Source organism: Oratosquilla oratoria, chromosome 41, assembly GCF_046742065.1.
Source record: "Oratosquilla oratoria isolate Oo_2021 chromosome 41, ASM4674206v1, whole genome shotgun sequence".
Classification (NCBI taxonomy): Eukaryota; Metazoa; Arthropoda; class Malacostraca; order Stomatopoda; family Squillidae; genus Oratosquilla; species Oratosquilla oratoria.
The window spans coordinates 10,182,300-10,209,799 of NC_134817.1; the positions used below are offsets into that span (position 1 = coordinate 10,182,300).

The 27,500-nt window shown below is 44.4% G+C and overlaps 1 protein-coding gene across 1 annotated transcript in view; it reads left to right on the top strand.

Moving 5' to 3' along the window:
* LOC143020958 (uncharacterized) overlaps positions 1–27,500 on the top strand; it is a gene marked incomplete in the record, with an annotated part of 725,096 nt that overhangs the window by 575,992 nt on the left and 121,604 nt on the right.

Sequence of the window (27,500 nt, forward strand, 5' to 3'; positions counted from 1 at the left end):
CGTGTATCACTACGATCAGTGTCATCATAATCATCATCATCATCATCATAATCATCATCATCATCATAACCGTGTATTACTACGATCATTGTCATCATCATCATCATCATCATTTTTATCATATGTAAATAATCATCACCACTACATCTTGGCCACCATTACCTTGTTTTATCATTGCCAAGATGAGAGGGAGGGAGGAGGGTGGAGGGGAGTGGAATATGTGGGAAATGGAGTGGGTGGGAGTGGTTTCTATGCCTTTTTCTTTTTGGCTACCCCCCGTGTTAGGGGGAAAAAGCCTTTGGTGTATGTGTGTATTATCACCAGTATCATTATCATCACAACACTGCCGGCACCACCACACCACTCCACGCTCATTCAATACTCCCCCAACTCCCAAAACTCCAATGACACTCCCATGGCCTCCACGTTCCCTCCTTCCTTCCACAGTACTCCACACTCCTTCCACATTCAAGTCTACTTCAAATCCATGACACTCTACACTCCTTTCATACTCCCATGACCCTCCAGACTCCCTGCATACTCCCTCCATACTTCCTTCACACTCTTTTCACACTCCCTTCACACTCCCTCCGCACTCCCTTTTTACTCCCTTCACACTCCCTCCACACTCCCTCCACACTCCCTCTACACTCCATCCGCACTCCCTCCACACTTCCTTCACACTCCCTTCGCACTCCCCCCACACTCCCTTCACACTCCCTCCACACTCCCTTTTCATTCCTTTCACACTCCCTCCACACTCCCTCCGCACTCCCTTCACACTCCCTCCACATTCCCTTCACACTCTTTTCACACTCCCTTCACACTCCCTCCGCATTCCCTTGACACTCCCTTCACACTCCCTCCACACTCCCTTCTCACTTTCTTAACACACCACGGTGTGTTCATACTCTCATGACACTCCACTGCCTTCAGTAATACTCTCCACACTCCCTTCAGTAATACTCTCATGATCCTCCACACAGTCGTGACTTCTCCCTGAAGTCGAACTGGAGTCTCGAACTTGGCCTTGCTGTCGTTCTGATGAGGCCCCGCCCCGCAGCACGTTTTGTCCACTTGGCAGACTTTGCGGCTACCAGCTCCACTTCCACCTCCACTTTCACCTCCACTTCCACCTCCATTTCCACTTCCACCGCTACAGCAATCCCTATCATCAACAATTCTTCCACTTCCACCTCCACTTCCACCTCCACTTCCACCTCCATTTCCACTTCCACCGCTATAGCAACCCCTATCACCAACAATTCCTCCACTTCCACTTCCACTTCCACTTCCACCTTTATTTCCACTTCCACCTCTATAGCAAACTCCATCATCAACAATTCCTTCACTTCCACCTCCATTTCCTCTTCTACCTCTATAGCAACCCCCATCACCAACAATTCCTCCACTTCCACTTCCATTTCCACCTCCACCTCTATAGCAACCTCCATCACCTCCACTTCCACCTCCACCTTCATCACCGTCTACTCCACTTCCACCCCCACCCTTATCCCCACTTCCTCCACTATTATCTCCACATCTACCACCTCCTCCACTACCTCTACCTCATCCACCTTAGCTGTCACCACCACCTCCGCGTCCACTTCCACCACTCCCGCCTTCCACACTAACATAACCCACTTTACCATCATGTCGCGCCAATATGTGTGTGTGCGTGCGCGCGCGCGTGTGTCACATCGAACTAATTGACTCATTCATCAGAGAGTCAGCGTGTATTTTTTCTGGATAGTCAGATGGTTTTACGCAGGTGGTAGAGTGACTCGAGAGTGAGAGGAAAGCTGGCTAAATCCTCTTTGTCTATTAACCAACTGAATAAAATAATCTGGACGTAACACTATATATATATATATATATATATATATATATACATATATGTGTGTGTGTGTGAGTGTGTGTGTGTACAGTATATGTATATTTTAGTAGAAAGTAAACACTGGATTCGTCGTAGAAAGACTTTAATTCTGACGTTTCGAACCCTACCAATTTATATCCCTGAAGACAAACCCTGGACGGTGTTCGAAACGTCGGAATGAAACACTTTCAGCGTTTACTTTCTACTAAACTATGGCATCTGGACTCCAGCCATTCTCGAACATATATATATATATATATATATATATATATATATATATATATATATGTATATATATATATATATATACATATATATAATATATATATATACATATATATAATATATATATGTATATATATACATATATAATATATATATATATGTGTGTATATATATATATATATACATATATATATATATATTATATATGTATATATATATATATATATATATATATATATATATATATATGTATATGAACTATGACTCCTTGCAAGTAGCTTGCTCGGTAGGGCTCCTGGTGAAGGTCATTGGTGACTGCCACATACCCCAGCTATCGGTGCACGCAGCGTAAGGTCTCCTGGTTGAAGAACCTCTATCTCTTATACATTCAGTGTGTGTGCTTCCTTTTCTTTTTCTTTTTTCTTTTCTTTTTTTTTACAGAAAGGTGAATACATGCAATCATGAATTTAATCTTATTATATTTTTAATTCATTTCTGAGCATCGCGTGGTTGGTAACAAAAAAAACGACAAGATTGGTGTCTGCACCGCCGGACATAATGGAAAAAATTATATATATCATAAGGAGGAAAAGTATATGGACGCGAAAATTTCTTAATTGCATTCTTCCGTGGTTCAAGGTATATACAACGGGCCTTTTTTTTTTTATGGCGAGATGCCACGTGTCCAGAACAAGGGGGAAAATGTTTCGCGTCTTCTTTTGTTTATTTATCCATTTATTTATCTGAAAGTAATTTTTTCATAGTGCACTGCCTATGGTACTTGTCACATAATTTTCCCAAAAACTGGGCATGTATGTGTGTGTGTGTGTGTGTGTGTGTGTGTGTGTGTGTGTGTGTGTGGGTGCGTGCGTGCGTGTAAGTTTCGGCAATTTATCCTTTGCTGTGGTAGTACACGACAGTACCGACACACACACACACACACACACACACACACACACACACACACACACACACACGCACACACACAGTGCATATACACTTTGAATCACAGTATGGACATACATTATGTTAATGTTAAGTTATTCATTACCATTTACTCTATGAAAGTTTTTCCTTATATCATCGTCAGAACGCTTTTACGCGACTGTTTCAGTAAAACGGTGAAGTAGAAACAGTTCCTACAAAGCGTTAAACTACACTAAGTGTAAATAGGTTTGTAATTTCATGAAGTTAAAAACATCATAGATAAATGGATGCATATATATATATGGATATATATATATATATATATATATATATATATATATATATATATATATATATAAGTACTTGAATGAATAATGGTGTGGTTGTAGGTGCAAAAGAAAAGAAAGTAAAAAAAAAAAAAAAAAAGGAAACAATAGCACCAAATGGTGCGCGGGAACCACCACAATGTCGACATTATCACAACAATCGCTCTGTGATTACCGAGCATCGCCGTAACCTGGGATTATTAATACTTCAGGAATTTGCCTCTTGTTTGCAACATTGCAAATTGTGCGTGGAAGGAGGAAGTCTTTTATTGTGTTGCAGGCTTGTTGTCGATGCACGTAATGCAATGCTGTAATGCGAGTGCTCCCTTTAACTTCCTATCCCACCTCCCTCCCTTTAATCCACCGCCATCCCACGCGTCCTTTACATTGCAAATCCCACTTATTAATTCATATCGTTATCGTTGTTATCTTTGTTATCTTCCTCGTCGTCACTTCACCCATTGCCATCATCATCATTATTATATTAGGAACGGTACATGTGATTAAAGAAATTATGTATCATTATCATTATCATTGTCATTGCTACCACCGTCATTATGATCATTATTGTCATTACTGTATTAGGAACTGTATATGTGATTAGGAATAGTAATAACGGAACCGTTATTACTCCGCCGTAATACCCAAAATCTGTTTTTACAGGGGAAAAAATAAAGGAGTTTATGAGATGCAAAACGGCTTTGAAATCAGTGCGAGTCAATTCGTGTGTGCATGTGTATGTGTGTGTGTGTGTATATGTGGGTGCGTGTCTGTGTGTGCATGCATGCATGTATGCGTTTGTACGTGTACATTGTGTGTGTGTGTGTGTGTATGTGTGTATGTGTGCATGTATGTGTGTTGGGATTTTATGAGAGAGATGTGTGTGTGTGTGTGTGTGTGTGTGTGTGTGTGTGTGTGTGTGTGTGTGTGTGTGTCTGTCTGTCTGTCTGTCCCTGTATGTGTGCATGTATGATGGGGTGATGTGAGAGAGGGAGGAGGAGAGAAAGAGAGAGAAAGAGAGAAATTTGTGCGTGTGTGAGGGGTGATGTGAGAAAGGGGGAAAAGAGAGAGAATTGTTTGTGTGCGTGTGTGTGAGAGAGATTCACCATGGTCTTTGGATCACGTGTTGGACTTGTGATCGACAGCTATTTCCCCCCCGGAAGAGAACTCAGAGCTCGTATATGACCGATCTATGGCCAATGCTATGACCTTGCACGCACACACACACCCAACTCCCCGCACACGAGAGTTGGAGTAACACCCCGCAGCGCAGCGATACTGAAATTCTTTCATCCCTGGGCGGGATTCGAACCCGGATCTCCGTACTGGCAGCCGGGAACTCTACCAACTGCGCCAGGAGTTGTGTGTGTGTGTGTGTGTGTGTGTGTGTGTGTGTGTGTGTACGAGTTTGTGTGCAGTCACATACAAGCCAGAACCATTCTGGCATATGATTTTGTGCAAACATTCATTCCCGTCGATGCAAGAATGTCCGTAGTGACCAACCGCACAGAGATCAGAAAACAATGCGAAGAACAAAGAGATCCCATGCACGCCAGATTGAGTGACGATTAATTGATTTAGTTTTTATTACCTGTCGTTTATTTCCTTGTTTTCATTGTAACTGAATTATCCTCCTTTGTTGCAGGTAAGGGGAAGCGTGGTTTTACGTCAAGGAAAGGCTCGTAAATGTGAGTATTCTTTACCTAAATATGATTTAACAATATATATATATATATATATATATATATATATACATACATATATATATATATATATACATATATATATATATATATCTTTTCAACCACAATTCACTTTTAATTCCGTGCCATCGCACTCGAGACTGAGAAGCTCGAAGGAGGTACATATTGGAAATTGAAACGTGGTCGAGCCGAGGACTCGAACTCAGCTCGGACGTGACAAAGTGTCATTGACTAAACTCGTTATATATATATATGTGTGTATATATATATATATATATATATATATATATATATATATATATATATATAATTTTTTTAGAAGCGTTGGTTAGTGTACAACGTGGACGTTCAAACACGAAGACACACAACTTCTTCAGATATAAACGTTCCGACTTGGACTGTTAACTCAGCGGTCCTGAGCTCGGTCTTCGCTCAGGCCTGAGAAGCAGCACAACATTGCAAGTCACACCCGCCAAAGAGTTGACGTGTGTGTGTGTGTGTGTGTGTGTGTGTGTGTGTGTGTGCGTATGTGTTTATGTGTTATTAAGATTATTATTATTGATGTTGTAGTTGTCATTAATTTCATGATAATTGTCCTTATTATTCTTTGTCATCGTTGTGCACGCAAGGGAGTGAGGGAGAGAGGGAGGTTAGGAAAATGGGGAGATGGAGGAGGAGAAAGAAAGGGAGGAGGAAGAGAAGGGCATGTAGGAGGAGAGGATGAAGAGGTGGAGATGGAAGAGTATGAAGAAGAGGGGGTGGAGGAGGAGGAGTATGAAGAGACGTAGGAGGAGATGGAGATGGAGGAGGAGGAAGAAGGGGAGGAGATGGAGGAGGAGGATGAAGAGAAGGACATGTAGGAGGAGAGGAGGAAGAGGAGGAGATGAAGGAGTATGAAGAAGAGGAGATGGAGATGGAAGAGGAGGAGTATGAAGAGATGTAGGAGGATGTGGAGATGGAGGAGGAGGAAGAAGGGGAGGAGGAGGAGTATGAAGAGATGTAGGAGGATGTGGAGATGGAGGAGGAGGAAGAAGGGGAGGATATGGAGGAGGAGGATGAAGAGAATGACATGTAGGAGGAGAGGAGGAGGTGAAGGAGTATGAAGAAGAGGAGATGGAGATGGAGGAGGAGGAGTATGAAGAGATGTAGGAGGAGGAGGAGGAGGAGGAGGAAGGAAAGGAGCATACAGACGTGGGCGTGGATGTATGAAGCTTTCCTCGACTCTCCCACACCCTCTACCCCACGCCCACCCCACCCCACCCACCCGCGCACCTCCGCCGCTCAAATGAAGATGGAAGGCGAACTGGGGATTAGTGTGTAACGTGTAATGATGATGACGATGTCGGTGGCACTGTGCGGGCCGCGGTGCCACGGCCTCCTGCGTGCGAGGCAACACCCTGGCCTCAGGCATGGTGGGGATGGGGTGGGGGTAATGTGTGTTCTTGTTGTTCTTGTTGATGCAATTGTCGTCGTCGTTGTTGTTGTTGTTGTTGTTGGCGGCGGCGGTGGCCTCAGGCATGGTGGGGTAGGGTGGGGGTAATGTGTGTTCTTGTTGATGCAATTGTCGTTGTCGTTGTTGTTGTTGGTGTTGTTGTTGTTGCTGTTGTTGTTGTTGGCCCAAGGCATGGTGGGGTTGTGGTGGGGGTAATGTGTGTTCTTGTTGTTCTTGTTGATGTAATTGTCGTCGTCGTCGTTGTTGTTGTAGTTGTTGTTGTTGTTGTTTTTGTTGTTTTTGTTGTTGGCCTCAGGCATGGTGGGGTGGGGGTAATGTGTGTTCTTGTTGCTCTTGTTGATGCAATTGTCGTCGTCGTCGTTGTTGTTGTTGTTGTTGTTGTTGTTGTTGGTGTTGTTGGCCTCAGGCATGGTGGGGGGTGGGGTGGGGGTAATGTGTGTTCTTGTTGTTCTTGTTGATGCAATTGTCGTTGTTGTTGTTGGTGTTGTTGTTATTGTTAGCCTCAGGCATGGTGGGGTGGGGATAGGGGTAATGTGTGTTCTTGTTCTTGTTGATGCAATTGTTGTTGTTGTTGTCGTTGTTGTGAAATGTAGCTTACCAGAGCTTCTATCCTTTTGGGGATGTGAGTGTGTTCTTGTTGTTCTTGTTGATGCAATTGTTGTCATTGTTGTTGTTGTTGTTGTCGTTGTTGTTGAGAAATGTAGTTTACCAGTGTTTCTGTCCTGATGTGGATGTGAGTGGGACAGACGTGGAGTAAGGTCAGTTCTTGTCTGTTTTGAACAGCTGGTCTCTATCGTGAACGTTTGAAGAACAACTGAACGTTTCGATAACATTTTATCGCAGGTAGCGGGAGAAGGGGTTACCTTTGGCTGATTAAAATTGCCTGGCGGCAGTCAGATTACATTAATGGTTTATTAAGGGAGAAAAGTAGAAGCGAGCACAGCATGGGGGCTTAGACATAAATGAAAGTAAATAAGCGAATGGATGTGTAAATTGATTTAATTAGAGTGCAGTTGAGTACTAGTGCTAATTTTGCACTCTGGAATTGACTAAGTTGTAGTTTTTCTAGTTTCATATGGGGAAGGACCCGAATACATTGAAAAAAATAACCAACTAATTTCCAGCGTTCTTGTGTCAGTGTTATTTCAGAAGGTGGAAGGTGGATTGAAGGTGAAGCTTATGTGGAGGGATGGAGGGTTGAGCTCGTGTGGGTGAACGGTGTGGAGTGGTTTGATTGATTAATTATGTAAGACATGTTCTAGAAAATACGAGGTACCAGTTGAGTGTTGGGGGGAACGGAAATTTCGATCTTATGTGTGGTGTGGAAAGGGGTGATTTTCGCTTGTGTTGAGGTAGTATGTGTTAGGGAGCTTTAGCTCATTGCAGACGCTTGCACACTTCAAAGGTCTGCTCAACACTCACGCCCTCCTCTCCTTTACCCTCCCTGTGCTTACCTAGCCATCAGGGTAAAGGTGACTCATCGAGGCGTGGGTGGAATACTAATTAAGGACGGCCATATCCACGGCAAATGATGATTGGCGTGACAAATGTGACGTTGAGGGGGAGCGGAGGCAATGACATCACAGAAAAAAAAAGAAAAAAAAAGGAACGAAAAAAATTGAAAATAATGTACTTTGGATTGGTCTGCCGTCGTGGCTTGCGTGTAAATGGTAGAGGGGGGATCCGTACATTTCTGTATATATGTTTTTATAACAGAGAATGTTAATGCACGGAAGAGTATACGAGTCTTTGCCTGTGTACGTGTGTGTTTGTGAATGCGGTTTTTTTTTTTTTGCATGTGTTGTCTTTTACTTTTCTGACATTCTCCCCACTTTAGAGGGGGTAGCCTGAGGAAAAAGGACTTTTTTTGACCACTATATAGCCCAAAAGATGCCGTCTCCCTCCTTCGCTCATAGAGAAACTCGTAGCTGTGAACGAGTGTAGTTGTAAATAAACAAAGTAGTAAAAGGGGGTTTAATGAGGGGCCTGATGGTATCCTAGAACTTGAATCCTATTGGTCTTCGGTTCGATTCTAGTCCACGGACATTGTGTGCACAGAACACTTGCTCACGTCCATTCTGTCCACCGCAAACCCTACCTCGGAGTAGTCTTGAGCTTCCAAGTCAACTCGAAGTAGAGGAACAATCCATCACCTATTACTTCGATGAGTGCAGTCTTCCTTTGCCACAGAGTAGCCAGCGAGTTCGCGGAAACGTACCAGAACGCAGAAATTCTCCCAAGATAAACATAGCTCAGGCAAACAAACAAAATAAGAAATTATTCCGTTTGGTAACGATTACAGCTAATCTCGGGTAATTTTTTTCTTTATTTTTCGCTGCCTAATTTTTAATGGTAGGTAAGACAGAATATTGATTTCACTTCATAGCTGGACTTTGTTCCAATTGGTAGAGTTCCATTTCACTTCAGACTACACCATCTCGCGCTGAGTCACGAATACATGTAACTACCACCTGCCCAGGCTGTCCGAGCACCTAGGGTCAGGGTGACGGCTTCCCACGCAGCCAAGCGTCTCCTGCCGTAAGCTCTTCATATTAATTATATCTATTTGCTTTGGGTTTGATCTCCCAAGGTTCTCTGAGTACCTTGGGCACGGGTGACTCATTTGACCGTCGGTGCACTACCTGTAGATTTCTCTCTCTCTCTCTCTCTCTCTCTCTCTCTCTCTCTCTCTCTCTCTCTCCACGAGAGGCTTACGCGTTTTTTTTTTTTTTTTTTTTTTTTTTTTTATTTTTTTTTTTTAAATCGTTTGGAGCTAGGTGGAAACCAACCCACCATCGGGCACGCAAACAGTATTGGAAGCCTCGGTTCGCTCGTGTGTGTGTGTGTGTGTGTGATAGTTCCAGGTACAAATGGTCACTGGTACAGATAGTCACAGAGGGCAGTCACAGATAGTCAGTAGTCAAATAGATACAGATGTTTTCGGAAAGATTGTCACAGGTGGACAGGTGGTCATATGTAGACAGGTGGTCACAAGGAGACGGGGTCACAGGTAGACAGGTGGTCACAAGTAGACGGGTGGTCACAGGTAGACAGGTGGTCACAGGTAGACAGGTGGTCACAGGTAGACAGGTGGTCACAGGTAGACAGGTGGTCACAGGTAGACAGGTGGTCACAGGTAGACAGATGGTCACAGGTAGACAGGTGGTCACATAGACAGGTAGTCACAGGTAGACAGATGGTCACATGTAGGTGGTCACATGTAGACAGGTAGTCACAGGTAGACAGGTGGTCACATATAGACAGGTAGTCACAGGTAGACAGGTGGTCACAGGTAGACAGATGGTCACATGTAAGTGGTTACATGTAGACAGGTAGTCACAGGTAGACAGGTGGTCACATATAGACAGGTAGTCACAGGTAGACAGGTGGTCACAGGTAGACAGGTGGTCACAGGGACGCGGGCCGTCAAGGGGAAATGCTGTTAACTTATTTAAGACAGAAGGGGGCGAGACGGGGGGAGGAGGAGAGGAAGGGCGGGGGAGGTCTTGTGCCCAGGGGAGGGGGAGGGGGTAAGAGGGGGGGAACGGTGTGGTGGAGAGGGCGAGGGGAGGGGGCCTTAGGATCAGGAGAGTAAGGGGAAGAACTGTGTAAGGGGGGGAGAAGGCAAGGGGGGGAATTGTGACCAGGAGAGAAGAACGGTGGGGGGGAAGAGAGCGAGGGGAGGGGGGAAGGTGTGTGGCAGTGGGGAGCAAAATTTTGTAGACGGTGTTGTATTTCGTCGCTTATTATCAGCGTTTCTGACCAAAGGGAGAGTATCGAGCCGAAGAGAAAGTCAAGGAAAGATTTAAGGAAGGCAGCAGAAAAGAGGGGAAATGGTGAAATGAAGAGTAGAGAGGGGACGGAGGAAAGGGGATGAATAATAGAGAGGGGAAAGAGGGGAGAGGTAGCGAAGGGGAGGGGATGACGGGGGAGGAAGTGGAGGGGGAATGAGGGGAGATAACGAAAGAGTAGGGGAGATAGGGGAGGTGAGGGGAAAATGGGGGAGATATCGGTCTATGAAGGAGGAGGGAGGAGGAAAAGAGGAGAGGAAGAGAAGAGACGGAAAGACGAAGACGAAGAGAGGAGAGCTGGGAGAGGGGAGAGGGGAGAGGAGAGGTAGCAGTGGGAAGGAGGAAGAGGAGAGGGAAGAGGAGGAGGAAGAGGGGAGGGAAGAGGAGGAGGAAGAGGGGAGGGTAGAGGAGGAGGAAGAGGGGAGGGAAGAGGAGGAGGAAGAGGGGAGGGAAGAGGAAGAGGGGAGGGAAGAGGAGGAGTAAGAGAAGAGAGGAGAGGGACCAGTGGGAAGGAAGAAGCCGGGGAGAGGAAGGGTAAGAGAAGGAAGGAGAGAGGGAGAGAGAGAGAAAGAGAGAGAGAGAAGTGGGAAGATGTGAAAAAAGAGAAGAAATCGGAGAAGAATTTTTGCAAGTTAGAAAGCGGAGGAATAACAAAGGGATTACAAAGGCGGAGCATGCCGACAGGAGACCTTTTGGTCCATATCTAGGTCGGATGCGAAAAAAAATCATAATAATAGGGAGAAAAGAGGGGAGGAGAGGGGAAAAGAGGGAGAGAATGGTATGAAGGAGAGAGGTAATGACGAGGAGTCTGTCTAATGATTTGGCGGAGTGTGGGAGAAGTGTTGGGGAGTATGTTGACTGGAAGAAGAGTTTCTGGAAGTGGAACAGAGATGGTCTCTGTTGCTATGGTGGAGGAGAAGGTCACGTGGTGCCATATCCTCCATGATCTCTGGCGAAAGAAACCACGCCCCTTTTACATCCTGGCCAATCACAGACCTCCTTTCATGTGACGTAGACCCTTTCCAGCCAATACGCGTCTTTCAAAACTGCTCGTGATTGGTCAAAGAAGAAATGGGAACGTAGCGTTGATTATTCATTTATTTATTTATTCATTTATTTATTTATTCATCTGTTTACCTATATTTATTATTTTTATTTAACCAGTGACGTGTTCATGGCCCACTAAACTTTAAGGAGTAGCTATAGTTAATGTAGAAGAAAGCCTTGACCAATGTGGTTGGTTACTGTACATTGAGAATGTGGGTTGGGTCCTGTCTGGGGTGACCACGCCCTCCCCCGTCCCCTGCTTCCCCCTCCCCCCTACCCCCGTCCCCCTATCCCCCTCCGTCCTCATGCCCCCCCCCCCTGTTCCCGGTCGCCCCCAAGTACTCCTGTCCCTCAGACCCCTATCCCTTCGCTCCCCTCCCTATCCAATTCCCCTCGTCCCTGGTTCTTCTCCCGGAACTGACCGTAAGGCCCTCTGGTGCCTCCACGGCCTCTGGAGGCTCGGCCTTCCAGGTTCCAGCCTCAAGGTTCAGCCTCCGACCTCAACAAGGCAACGACGGCCAAGCGGAAACAAGTAGATGTCCACACGCAAAGAATGGAACTGATGAAACATGAATCCACCACCAACCATACCACTCATCACTACCACACATGCCACACATACCACCCACTACCGCCCACCACCACCACACATGCCACACATACCACCCATACCACCCACCACTACCACACATGCCACACATACCACCCATACCACCCACCACTACCACACATGCCACACATACCACCCATACCACCCACCACTACCACACATGCCACACATACCACTCATACCACACATACCACTCATACCACACATACCACGCATACCACCCACCCTTACCACTCATGCCACACATACCACCCACTACCACCCACCGCTACCACACATGCCTAACACACCGCCCACTACCACCCACCACCACACATGCCACACATACCACCCACTACCACTCATCACTACCACACATGCCACACATACCACCCACTACCACCCACCACTACCATACATGCCACACATACCACTCACTATCACCCACCCCTACCACTCATGCCACACATACCACCCATACCACCCACCACTACCACACATGCCACACATACCACTCATACCACACATACCACTCATACCACACATACCACGCATACCACCCACCCTTACCACTCATGCCACACACACTACCACCCACCAACGCCTTACCATTTTATTCAGCCAACCAGTGAACCCCCAGACCTTGAAAGGATTTATTTGAGGGCAAAAATAAAACTAGAAAGTAATTTTATCTCTTACGATTGAAGTATTCAAGTTTCGAATCTGCAATCCTGGTGGTCCATTGGTGCAGATTCATTGGCAAAATGCTCGACAATGGGGGTCATATGTTCGTAATTGCAGTGCATACAGTGCATTCGGTAGGGACGTTTAATATTAAAAGCACTGTTTGTTGCATTGCTGCGCTTTCACAGCAACGGTCCATCCTTTCTCCCCTTCCTTCATGTGGATCATCCGGCGCCAGCCAGCATAAAATATGTAAAGCATGCAATGGTTATGACAAGGGTTTGGCTTGGACATGTCTGCATAATACAGAGATGCGTCGTGTGTGTGTGTGTGTGTGTGTGTGTGTGTGTGTGTGTGTGTGTTGTATACACACGCTTGCCCGGCATTCATGTACACATGTGGCGCAATCGGAAGTATGCTGGTCTCATTTCAATGTGGGTTCGATTCCCGCACTTCTCTCCAATGCCGAACAGTGACCCTTACCTTCCCCAAATGCATAGGAGAAAGAGCATAAGAATGAAGGAGACTGCAGGAGACCATAGGAACTACACTAGGGAGTTCCATGTAGTGCCGGCCTCGGGTTTAAGCTACTCAGCGACCCCTGGCGTAGACTGGTAATAAGAACATAAGAATGAAGGAGACTGCAAGAGACCATAAGGCCTAGACAAGGCAGTTCCATATCCATCACCACCTGTCATCCCTATCCATAAAGTTGTCTAACCGTTTCTTAAAACAATTGATAGTTTCAGCGCTCACTACATGGTTACTAAGTCTATTCCATTCGTTGACCACCCTATTAGTAAACCAATTCTTGCCTATTTCCTTCTTAAATCTAAATTTGTCAAGTTTAAATCCATTACTGCGAGTCCTGCCCCGTTGTTTTGATATGATGACCTTGCTTTTATTTTTCATCCACTTGAACACCTCTGCAGGTGGGAACAGACTTTGGGGATTTGGGGTCCGACGGCTTCCTATGGGATTATAGACGTCTAACTTACTTGTGGGAGCTCTGCCTGACTTGCATAGCCTACACTTGTTCCGAACTTAGTCAAGAACAAACTTAAACCAACAGAGCATGTGTACATACCTGTTTCCAACTACGTAGAGTCTTGGGCGAACAAGTTATTAACTTAGTCAAACCGCATATAGCCATAGGGTAAATGTGTGTGTGTATGTGTGTGTGTGTGTGTGTGTGTGTGTGTGTGTGTGTGTGTGTGCGTGTGATCATTCTTTTGTTGTTACATATGTGTAGAAAGAATTAAATCCTCCACTTGGTCTTGTGAACTCAAAAGGAACATGTGAAAAAAATATTGAAGCTATGCGTACATACTTTTTTATTTATTTATTTATTTATTTTATTATTATTTTTTTTTTACAACGATCAAATTAATCGAACATCGCATCAGAGTTTAGGACGTGGTAACCCGTTTTCTTGACATTATTGGATTGGCAAAAAATAACGGATTACATCAGTCGTGAGAGTCTCAAAACATTTGTCAAAAATCTTCATACATTTCACACCGGATGACGTCATATTTCGTCTACACTCTGACGTCACAGGTCTTGCGGTGCCAAGCCGCCACGAGTGCCAGAATGCTGTGTCACTGTGGCACGGCACTGTGCCACGAGGGGAATGAAATCTCCTGGCGACAGAGAGGTGAAAATGAAAAGCACCAACAGGGACGAAAGGTGTTGATTATAGGTGTTGGGCAGGACAGATGTATTTATGTATTTATTTATTTATTTTAATTTTTTGCCTTTAATATGTGTCTGCTTGTGTATGTGTGCATGTGTGTGTATGTTAGTGTGTGTGTGTACATGTGTGCATGTATGTGCGTGTGTGTGTGTGCCTTGTTTGTATGTTTGTTCATTCCCTTTGTCTCTGTATCTCTGTACGTATAGACACACAAACGCGCGCGCACACACACACACACACACACACACACACACACACACATGAACACAAACACACGTACGCACACACATACAGATACACACGTACACACGCACGCACATGCTCATTTGGCAAATGAATGTACAAAAAAAAAAAAACACTTTCAACCGATGAACAGGTGATAAGCTCGACTGCGTGGTCCTATCACCCAATGACAGCTGCCGAGAGTCCTACACATACCTACGAAAGAAAACTGTTCACAGGGAGAACCTAGTTCCCTCACAATCGTCCTCCCATAGTGGAATTTGGTTCCAAATATAGATAAATAATGTCTCTAGAATGTGTAGAATATTTGTTAGAAATAATGCCTTCCTTTGGGTTTTATTTAAAAGAGAGAGAGAGAAAGAGAAATACCGGGCAGGGTCGCCATCGTGGCCTTCGCCCTACCTACGAATCGAAATTTTGCTCCAAGTTTTGTTTTAATGTCGACGATTAGCAACTTTGTCGCAATGAGTTGAAGGGAAAGGTGGTGGAAGACGGGGTGGAGGTGGAAGAGGGGGTGGAGGTGTTGGTGGTGATGGTGGAGGGCGAGGTGATGGTGGTGGAAGAGGGGGTGGAGGTGGTGGTGGTGGAGAGTGTGTTGGTGGTGATGGTGGAGGGCGAGGTAGTGGTGGTGGAGGATGAGGTGCTGTTGGTGGTGGAGAGTGTGTTGGTGGTGGTGGTGGAGGGCGAGGTGATGGGGGTGGAAGAGGTGGTGGAGGTGGTAGGGGGGATGTGGGAGTGAAGAAGAGGGAGTTTGCCCAGTGGAGTACGGATGAGTAATAATTGAGTGGGTTAGGGCGTCGTTACGTACGGCGAAAGTCGAGGGGATGACTGTTCGAATTCTGCCACCGGCGAAGTTGAAGCAAGGGCATGGCTCATTAAATTCCACGCTACAAAGTCCTCTGTGAGGGGCACCATCCTAGCCTTCCAGTAATGATAGATGATATTAATAGATGAATAATATATAGTGATAACTAATTAATAGAAATTAAATAATAAATATTAATAAACAAATAAGTAAATAATTATGAAAATAAATGAAAGAATTAAACTTGGTTGAATGCTTTGGCTATGTCAATGTATTTTCTAATCCCCTTTCGTGCCTGTTGGTACTTTTTCTTTATTTTTTGTGACGCCAGACTATTTTATTTAATCTCGTGGTTGTTCCTCTCACACGCCCTCTCTCTCTCTCTCTCTCTCTCTCTCTCTCTCTCTCTCTCTCTCTCTCTCTCTCTCTCTCTCTCTTCTCTCTCTCCCATCGTCTTTATCTCTCTGTTTACATATTTCTTCTCATCCACATTTTCTTTCCTTTGTTGTTCCTCTGCACCTTCTCCCCTCCCCCTCCCCCCACGCCATGAAAATAAATTAGAATTAGACAAACATTTTCATGACGTTCTTATGACAAGAATAAAAGGGAAAAATGACATTCTGTATAGTGCTAGGCACTATTATGTGTGTGTGTGTGTGTGTGTGTGTGTGTGTGTGTGTGTACACGCTCTTGCATGTAAACGTTTAGTGTTTTAATTCTAAGCGTTTTCTGTACGGAGATTCAACTTCGTTACACTTTGCATTACGTCATTACCGTTCTTAGTGATGATGTCATATCGGAGTTCGTTGCAAAGGCGATGACGTCATCGTGATATATATATATATATATATATATATATGTATATATATATATATATGTATATATATATATATATGTATATATATATATATATATATATATATATATATATATATATATATATTATCAACCACAATACACTTTAATTCTAAGCCATCAGCATCGAGAGAGACGCAAGGAAGCCAACATGCAGAAATTGAAACGTGCTACGGCCAAGGACTCGAACCCTTGGCCGTACCACGTTTCAATTTCTGCATGTTGGCCTCCTCGAGTCTCTCTCGATGTTGATGGCCTAGAATTAAAGTGTATTGTGGTTGATAAAAATGTATATATGTTCACTGGGACCCATTCAGTGTTGTGTGTATATATATATATATATATATATATATATATATATATATATATATTTTTGTGTGTGTGTGTGTGTGTGTGTGTGTGTGTGTGTGTGTGTGTGTGTGTGTGAAGTATATATCCTTGGCTCACGTGTGGTGTTTGTGTAATGATAGCCAAGGATGGTATGTGTGGTGGGCTGTTGATGGTGGTGGTGGAGGTAGGAAGGCAGTGTTGGTGTTCCGTATGATTGTGTTAGTACACGTAACCTAGTTATAACTAGAGTAGCTGTGATGATGGTGGCTTTTTGGTTGTAGTTGTTATGGTCTTACTGGTTCCAATTGGTCGTTAGTAGGTTGGAAATAACGCAGTTGCCCAGTGTCGCTATATATATATATATATATATATATATATATATAAATATATATATATATATATATATATATATATATATATATTTTTTTTTTTTTTTTTTATTTTTTTTTTTTTTTCTTTTTTTTTCTTTCTTCCTGTTAGCTTGTTATTGATGATGTATGCATTCTCATATAGTTCTGTTGTTTTGTATCTAGGTCATACTAAAAGGCATTTTGGAGATTAATCTTAGAAGTTGTAAAACCCCTTTATGTCAGTTTGCATAGCCATAACACTTGCGTTCGTCTTAAATATTTTTCCCAGTTTGAAAGAAGCAAATGCTTCACAGCAGTGCCTAACTGTTTTGTTCACAGTTACCTACGAAATATATATTTGTAGGTGACCTGAGGTGACCTGCTGTCATCACTGTGTGATGCGGTTGTTTCCTCAGGGTATCGTTACTGAAATCATGATAATGGTGAATTGTGGATTCTGTGTCTTCAGTTTGAATGTAGGCTGTAATCAGTTCTAGACCAACACGGCAAAAAAAAAAAAAAAAAAAAAAGAAAAAAAAAGTCAATAAATTCGCATCAGCCATCCTGAGTCCACTGCTGAACAAAGGCCTCCTTCATAGCATTCCATGATTCACACCACCGCGCCAACCTCTGCCACGTCACTCCTGCAAATTTCTCAATCTCGTCTCTCCACCTTCTGTCTGGTCTCCCTCTTCCACGCTTCCCATCTCGCGGCGTCCACTCAGTAACACACTTGCTCCATCGCCCATCAGTCGTTCGCACTAACTTACCTGCTCACGGCCATGGTGATAGCACAAGTGATAGGGTGATATTGGTGATAAAGGAGAGAAAGGACTGGGTCGGTGATATGCTTTTACATCCTCGTGTTCAACGCGTTATCACACTGGGCTATTTTTCCTCCGACAGTTGAAGCAGATTTGCAGCCCATAGCTTTATATATATATATATATATATATATATATATATATATATATATATATATATATATATATATATATATATATATATGTATATATATATCTTGATAGGTTAGTTGGTAAGTCACTACCGCACTTGTCATGAGGATGCTGGGTTCGAGTCCTTGGCAGTACCGCATTTCAATTTATGCATGTCGGCCTTTGATAGCTTAGAATTAAAGTGCATCGTGGTTGTTAAAAAGATATATATATGTATATATATATATATATATATATATATATATATATATATATATTCGTATATGTATTAGCTTTCGGGAAGGAGAAATATGCTTGAAGAATATATTTTTCCTTCAGCATATCAAACAACATTCTATGCATTTTTTGTTAAGAAGACAAACTAGTCTTCCATAGTGATTTTACGGCGGAAAAAGTTTTGGAGGTGGACGATACCGCCGATTAATCGGAGGTTGGCGGAAAAATAGCCTAATGTGATAACCCCTTTAAAGGCGTTAAGTGCTGGACCTGGTTCAGATGATGGTTAAGGTAAACTGATGACGTCACCGCGGGCTTAGGCCCTTGTGGACTTTGTCAGCTGTCCCGCGGGATGATGTTCTCAGACCGCCCTCGGCCGAGCGTGGGCGTGCGGTTAGCCTTCTCACAGAGCAGATTTGGGCCATGTCCTCTTTGCTGCTCGTGAAATGGCGAATAGGACTCTTTTGATCTAGACAGGCGATCTGTATAGGGGCATGCACGGGATCAAACAAAGCCCGTGGGAGTGATACTTCACTCCCAAATAAAAAAAAATAAAGAAATGTATAGGGGCCGGCATACACGCACACATACACACACACACACACACACACACACACACACACACATACACACACACACACACACACACACACACACACACACATTGTATATACATATATATATATGTGTGTGTGTGATTCACCATTCACTATGGTCTTGGATCACCTGTTGGACTTGTGATCGACAGTTATTAACCTCCGGGTGAGAGCTCAGAACTCGTGTGTGTGTCATAGTGTGTGTGTGTGTGTGTGTGTGTGTGTGTGTGTATGTAATACTATGAAACCAAAGAGTGCGCCAATTAGAAATACTACAACTACTAATTATGATGATGATGATGATGATTATGGTTTTCCTCGTTAGGATTTAGACTTATTTTCATGTAAAGGCAAATTGACATCGGAATTGTATAGAAAAAAAAAAATGGCTGCACCAACAGACCCTACGTGACCGCCACCACCACCACTCTCCCTCACCCTCCACTTCTCCTCCCCTCATTCTTGCTCTCCCCTTCCACTCCTCCCTCCCATCTCCCCTCCCCCTCCTCCACCCCCTTCCCACTTCTCCCCTCCCCCTTTCCTTCCTCCTCCTCCCACTCCTCCCTCCCCTTCCCCTCCTTCCACTCCTCCCTCCTCTTCCCCTATTTGCTCTCCTCCTTCCCCTCTCCCATTCCCCTCCTCCTCCCCCCTTCCCCTTCTCCCCTCCCCCTTTCCTTCCTCCTCTCACTTCTCCCTCCCGTGCTTTCCTCCCTGTAGCCTAGGAGGATTGTGTGAGAGGAAACTTCATTTGTTTTGTTCTGGCTAACTTTAGAGGATTCTAACCCCTTTACCCCATCTCTCTCCCACTCTCTCTCTCTCCCTCTCTCTCTCTCTCTCTCTCTCTCTCTCTCTCTCTCTCTCTCTCTCTCTCTCTCTCTCTCTCTCTCTCTCTCTCTCTCTCTCTCTCTCTCTCTCTCTCTCTCTCTCTTCCTGGAAAAATCCATCCCCCTCTTCCTCCATCATTCTTTCTCTTTTGTCTTCTTGGTATCAGCTGCCTTTCTTCCTACTCCCTCCTCCCTTCCACTCTCCTTCCCCTCCCCCCCTCCTACTCTCCCTCCCTCCCACTCTCTCTCTCTCTCTCTCTCTCTCTCTCTCTCTCTCTCTCTCTCTCTCTCTCTCTCTCTCTTTCTCCCTCAGTGTCTCCCTCTAACCCACTCTCTCTTCCTCTCTCCCTCCCTCTCTACCAATCTCCCTCCGTCCCTCCCTCCCTCCCTCCCTACCTCCCTCCCACCCTCCTTCCTACCCACCTCCTTCATTCCCCTCCTCTTCCTCCTTCCCCTACCCCTTCTTCCTTCCCCTCCCCTTCCTTTTTCCCCTCCCCCTTCCTCCTTACCACCTTCCTTCCCTTCCCTTTTCTTCTTTCCCTCCCTTCCTCCTTACCCTCTTCCTTCCCCTCCCCTTCCTTCCTTCTCCTCCCTTTCCTCCTTCCCCTTCCTTCCTTCCTTCCTTCCTTCCTTCCTTCCTTCTCCCGCCCTCCCCCCTTCCCTCTTCCCCTCCTCTCCCCTCTTCCTCCTCCCCCTTCACCTCCGACAAGGGTGCTACAGAGCTGAATAAAATCGCCTGGCGACGGGAAGAATTGAAGAAAAAGTACCACCATGTAAGGAAGGGGGTTGAAGGAATGGAATGAGATGGTATTTCTACCAATTCCATTCCAATTTCATCTTCTTTAATTGCACCCCTTCTGTTAAACAAAGTCATTTGACACTTAGAATATTCATTATGATAGACTATGAATAAATGAATAATTCTAGAGCTGAATCCTAAAGTATGATTGGTGACGTCACCGGAGACGTATCTCGCACTCGCTTAGTTGTGGGTTCGAGTCCCACACACCTCCGATTCCCAGCAGTAACTCTTAATTGCCTGCCCTCAAAGGTGGGTGACGGCTTCGGCCGCAGCTACTCAGCGCCTCCTGGCGTAGGCTCCTCACCTCGTCCTACGTCAGCCAGAATAAAGTTCGTGAAGGCGGACAACGCTGATGTTAGGATTGGTTTAATCGTTATTGGCTTTGATTGGGTCATTTAGGGTCGAGTGCCTTCAACCAAACCTCTTCATTGAGGACAATTATGCACTGGAGAGGACAACAAAGGATAAAGGGATTCATTGTCCTCCCCCTCCCCCCTCTCTCTCTCTCTCTCTCTCTCTCTCTCTCTCTCTCTCTCTCTCTCTCTCTCGTTCCTTTTCTCCCTTTGAGGTTGTACATGGGTATTTGTGTATTTGTGTGTGTGTATTTTTTCTTTGTGTGTGTTTTGTGTGTTTGTGTGTGTGTTTATATTTATGCTTTGAAAACACGGTGTGTTTTCTCCGAGTGGTTGAGTGACGTCACTTTTCGTGTTTATTATGCAGTAGACTTGTATTTGTCCCTTATTGTCTTTTATTTTATTTTATTTCATATTTTTCGTTTTCTGTCAAGGATCTATGTGTCGTATCTTAACAAATGGGTCTTGAAAACATCCAGCCGTCCAGGAAAAGGGAAAAAAAGGATTCGAAATTTGTTTATCAAATTGAAGGTGATTTGAGAAAATGGGTTTAACTTTAGCGAAATGGCCAAACATTACTTAGCTTGTTTACTACTTACGAAGGCTGTTCACGCCCCAGAGACATCTTGCGGAGACTTTGTGAAATACATTTCAATCGCTTCAGCCAGTGACTGTTGTCTACAGGCTCTAACGACCGAGTTGTGAAAACGAAACACGAAATTTCGATTTTGAGTTTGTCAGTTTTGACTCTTGTGTTTGTGTTTGGTCCCCCCCACCCCCCGCTTTTTTGGGGGGGATGGGGTGAGAGGTGGTATGATAAGGAATAGGTTTTTGAGTGCTTTTAGAAGGACCAAGAGGCCCTTTCGAAAAACCTACAGGGCCTCTCGTGTGGCTGCAAACGCTGGTATGAAATATACTCCAAGAACAAGAAAATACATCTCTCAAATGACTGAACTACTCTCCCTACATCGAACTCACGGTAAGTGCCTAGGTGCATTGTGGGTAAATGTTCAGTTTTGCACCTGGACGGAATGTAGCAATAGAAAATTAATTATTAATTTTGTAAATTATAATGTATCAACGTAATATGCAATTTTCTTGGCGGAAACAAAAAACAAAAAAGTTGCTAAAACATATTTCGCAAGTAACGAAGTCGCACCGGACGAATGGTACGCCATGTTTATGATAAATGCTGACGTCCATGTACACAACTGAACTCCAATCAATCAATCAAACCTTTGTACTTTTTCATAATCCATTGCCTCTCCAACCTTTTCCATGAGTCATACACTCCAACATTTGCCACGTAACTCCTGCAAACTTCTCCATCTCGTGTTTAATCTTCAGTGTGTGATTTCCGCACCCCTTCTCCCTGTGTTGGCGGGGGTGGGGGGAGGTTACAAGGCCCCCAGGAACCACGGGGGCCCTACAGTAACCTTCAACCCCTTGGGGGGCATTTTACACGGGACTGCCTGCATGCATGCATAAATGAATGACACTTTCATCCGACGCTTTCGACGCCTGAAAAAGCTTTGAGACACAATAATTAGCGTCGTTGTCAGTTTCTGTGGTTTGTGTAGGGAACGTGTAAAGATGTTCCTGAAACAAAAGTTGATAATTGCGATTGGTGCTGTAATTATCCTTAAAAAAATATGAAGGGAAAATGAAGAGGAACAGATGTCCGTAGGTGAGGGATGAGTTGTCTGAGGCGTGTGTTGTTATGTACAATCGTGGGCAAATGTCTTGATCAACGTTGTTTTTTTTTTTTTTTTTTTTTTTTTTTTTTTTTTTTTTTTTTTTTTTTTTTTTTTTTTTTTTTTTTTTTTTTTTTTTTGACACTGACGTCGCAAGCGAGGGAACACAAACAAATGAAAAATAGAGGTTCCCCCTCCACTCCACCTCTTTTCTTTTCTTTCGTTTTTTTTTTTTCTTCTTTTGTTTGCCTATTTCTTTCCTTCCTCCCTCGGTCTGACGTCACTCCTCCCATTCCTTCATTCCTTCTCCCGTTTTTCTCCATTCTCTCTCTCTCTCTCTCTCTCTCTCTCTCTCTCTCTCTCTCTCTCTCTCTCTCTCTCTCTCTTTTTTGTGTGTGGTCCGAATGCCTACCTTACCCCCTCCCCCCATATCAAATTCTCTCTCTTCCCCCTTTCCTTTCTCCGTCTCTCCCTTTCTTCTCTGAACTTCTTTCTCTCTCTATCTCTATCTCCTCCTCTTTCTCTCTCCCTCTCTCTCTCTCCCCCCTCTCTCTCTCCCCCCTCTCTCTCTCCCTCTCTCCCCTCTTCTCCCTCTCTCTCCCTCTCTCCCCTTTTCTTTCTCTCCTCTCTCTCTTTCTTCCCTTTCTCTCCCCTCTCTGACCCTCTTTTTCTTTCTCTCTCCCTTCTTCATATCTCTCCCTTCCATATCTCTCCCTCTCTCTATCTCTCTCTCCTTCTCTCTCTCCTCTCTCCCCTTTTCTCTCTATCTCTCTCCTTTCCTCTCTCTTACCCTCTCTCTCTCTCCCTCGCTTTCTCTCCTCTCTCTCCCCCCTCTCTCTGTCCTTTCTCCTCTCATCTCTCCCCTTTCTTCTCACTCCCACTCTCTCGCTATCTCCTCTCTCCCCATATCTCCCTCTCTCTCCCTCTCTCCCCTTTTTTCTCTCTCTCCTTCCTTTCTCTCTCCTCTCTCACCCTCTCTCTCTTTCTCACTCACTCCTCCATATCTCTCCCTCTCTCTCCCTTCTCCATATCTCCCCCTCTCTCTATCTCTCTCTCCTCTCTTTCTCCTTCTCTCTCTCCTCTCTCCCCATTTCTCTCTATCTCTCTCCTTTCCTCTCTCTCCCCCTCTCACTCTCTCCCTCGCTTTCTCTCCTCTCTCTTCCCCCCTCTCTCTCTCCTTTCTCCTCTCTCCTCTCTCCCCTTCTCTCTCTCTCTCTCTCTCTCTCTCTCTCTCTCTCTCTCTCTCAAATCTCTCCCCTTTCTTCTCACTCCCACTCTCTCTCGCTATCTCCTCTCTCCCCCTTTCTCTCTCTCTCTCTCCTCCCTCTCTCCCTCTCCTCCCTCTCTCTCTCTCCTCCCTCCCCTCCCTCTCACCCTCTCCTCCCTCTATCCCTGTCCTTTCTTTCTCTCTCTTTATCCATCTATTTATCTGTGTATCTTACCTCCCCTCCCTTCCTCCCTTCTCCTCCTCTTCTCCTCTTTCTTTATCGGCGAATCCTTTGAGTCGTAAACTCAATGATCCGAGCAGTTTGTAACAGAGGGGAAAGCTATGAGCGTCAAGGGGAAAAGAGAGAGAGAGATAAAGAGAAAAGGAGAGAGAGAGAGAGACGAACGTTTGGAATAGAAGTCCTCGCCTCTTCCCGTTTTCTTTATCGATTTTTTTCTTCTTCTCGCACTTCCTTTTATTCAGCCGTTTTCTTTGTTTTATAGTTGTTCATCCCTTTCAATTTGTGTCTTTTTAATCATTTATTTTATTTTATCTTATTTCTGATTATATATATACATGTGTATATATATATATATGTATATATATATATATATATATATATATATATACATATATATATATATATATATGTTTTGGGCAAAGTCTTTCTCGTAAACAATTCCTGTTAAATCTTAATTTATAATGGTTTACACAGCTGTCGGTAAAATGAATCAACATTCTGAAAGCCTTTTACTGTTTCCTACAGAGTTTGAATTACGAAGAAAAAGGAATATATATATATATATATATATATATATATATATATATATATATATATATATATATATATATATATATATACTTTTAATCTTGAACCTTTATTGTGTTTCCTATTTCACTTGTTCCCTTGAGGGGCCAGAGGGCTTAGTTTAGGTGCTGCTGGTAGGCATGTATATATATATATATATATATATATATATATAAATATATATATATGTATATATATATATATATATATGTATATGTATATATATATATACATGTATATATATATATATATCTTTTATTTCTTGATTTATCGATTTATTCTATTGTTCGTTCTTTCCACTACTACTATCGTCACTGAAAGTACCATTTTAAAAACCGCATGGTTGTATTCCTGTATACACATACACACACACAAACACACACACACACACACACACACACACACACACACACACACAGGGCTGAAATAATTGCGGTATCGCTGCGCTGCGGGTCGTTGTTCCAACTCTCGTGGTCGGGGAGTTAGGGGTGTGTGTGCGTGTAAGGTCACAGCATTACCTTTAGATCGGTCATATACGAGCTCTGATCTCTCTTCCGAAATAGCTGTTGATCTCGAGTCCAACACGTGATCCAAAGACCATGGTGAATCACACACACACACACACACACACACACACACACGGTGGCGCGGTTGGTAGAGTCCTCGACTGTCACGATGGCGGTCTGGGTTCGAATCCTGCCCAGGGCTGAAATAATTTTAGTATCGGTGGACTTTGAGTCGTTACTCCAACTCTCGTGGGCGGGGAGTTGGGGGTGTATGTGCGTGTAAGGTCATAGCATTACCCATAGATCGGTCATACGAGCTCTGAGCTCTCTTCCGGGAGGGAAATAGCTGTCGATCATGAGTCCAACACGTGATCCAAAGACCAAGGTGAATCGCACGTGTAAGTATTACATATTCCCACTCGTATCTTTCAGATTTTCCTCTTTTTAGTCTTTACTTGTGTAGTCACCCCTTCGTTCGATTCCATTTTCTTATAATGTCAACGTCCTCCTCCTTCTCCACCACCTCTTCCCCTCCTCCACCTCCTCCTCCTACGCCTCCTACTCCTCCTCTTTCCTTCCCTCGTCTCCCTCCTCTACCTCCTCCACTTCCTCTTCTTTCTCTTCTTCCTGCTCTCTCTCGTCTTTTTACTCCTCCTCTTTTCTATTCTCTTCCTCCCTTTCCCTTCTCTATTTTCTCTCCTTATCCTTCTCTTCCTCTTTCTCCTCCTCTTTCTTCTCTCCCTCCATCTCCTCCACTTCCTCTCCTCCTCTTTCTCCTCCTCTCTCTTCTTTCCCTCCAACTCCACTTCCTCTCCTCCTCTTTCTCCTCCTTCTTCTCTCCCTCTATTTCCTCCACTTCCTCTCCTCCTCTTTCTTCTCTCCCTCCATCTCCTCCACTTCCTATCTTCCTCTTTTTCCTCTTTCTTCTCTCTCTCCCTCTTTCTCCTCCTCTTTCTTCTCTCCCTCCATCTCCTCCACTTCCTATCCTACTCTTTCTCCTCCTCTTTCTTCTTTCCATCCATCTCCTCCACTTCCTATCTTCCTCTTCTCCTCCTCTTTCTTCTCTCCCTCCATCTTCTCCACTTCCTATCTTCCTCTTTCTCCTCCTCCTCTTTCCCTCCATTTCCTCCACCTCCTATCTTCCTCTTTCTCCTCCTCTTTCTTTTCTCCCTCCATCTCGTCCACATCCTCACCTCCTCTCCACCTTCTCCTCCACTTCCCCCTCGCATCTCTGACCCCTTGATCGACATACCCACTCCACCGTTTTTTCCACTCCATGATACCTCCACTTCTCCACCTCGGCACTCGTCCACCTTCCACAATCCCTCTGACTCCATAGTCATCATTCCAGCGTGGAATCCTCCACATCCACCCCAACCACAGCCCAACCGTCCACCTCCACTCTTCCACATGCATGTATCACAGTTCGTTTCATCTTACTCATCTTCCTCCTCAGTTTCCTCTTCATCATCTTCTTCCTCTTCCTCCTCATCTTCCTCCTTTTCGTCTTCCTCCTCTTCATCTTCCTCCTCTTCATCTTCCTCCTCTTCATCTTCCTCCTCATCTTCCTCCTCTTCATCTTCCTCCTCTTCATCTTCCTCCTCTTCATCTTCCTCCTCTTCATCTTCCTCCTCATCTTCCTCCTCTTCCTTATTTTTCTCCTCCCCATCTTCCACCTCTTATTCCACTTCCTCTTCTTCCTCCTCATCTTCCATCTCATCCTCATCTTCCACAGCCTTATCTTCCTCCTCATCTTCCTCCTCATCTTCCTCCTCTTCTTCCTTATCTTTCTCCTCATCTTCTACCACCTCTTCTCCCTTCTTCCTCTTCCTCTTCATCTTTCTCCTCATCTCCCAACACCTCGTCTCCCTTCTTCCTCTTCCTCATCTTCCTCTTTTTCGTGTTATTTTACTCCCCCCCTTCCCCTCTCCCGCACACAGACAAACCTTTCCATCCCCTCTCCACATGGTTGCACCTTCATACCTATATCTTCCTCCCCCTCCCTCCTCCCTCCCTCCCTCCTTCCCCCCTCCCTCCCTCCCTCTCTTCCTCCCTCCCTCCCTCTCTTCCTCCCTTTTTCCCTTTCCTCCCTCATACTCTTCTCCGTCCCTTCCTCACTCGCAGGGAAGAAGAGAGGGGCGGGGGAACGCTCTTCTTCCCTGCGTTCAATATACCCCCTCTCTCTTTACTCTGTCTGTATTTCTGTCTCTCTCTCTCTCTGCCCCCCCTCTCTCTCTCTCCCTCTCTCTCCCTCTCTATCTTTCTTTCTCCGTCTCTCTTTCTTTATCTCCATCTCTCTCGCTCTATTGTCTTTCTCACATTCTCTCCTTTCCTCTTTTTTTTCTTTCGCTCGCATAGCTCTTTTTTAATTTATTTTTCATATTTTCATTTATTTCCTTCTTTATTCACGTTTACTTTTCATATTGTGCGTTTCCTTCGGCTCATCATCAGTTTCATTCTTCATTTTTTTTTCTCAATAAAATCAAATTCCACGGCGGCAGTCGGAATAGATTTGTTATCAGTACCAAGATAAGAGGGAGGGAGGAGGGTGGAGGGGAGTGGAATATATGGGAAATGGAATGGGTGGGAGTGGTTTCTATGCCTTTTTCTTTTTGGCTACCCCCGTGTAAGGGGAAAA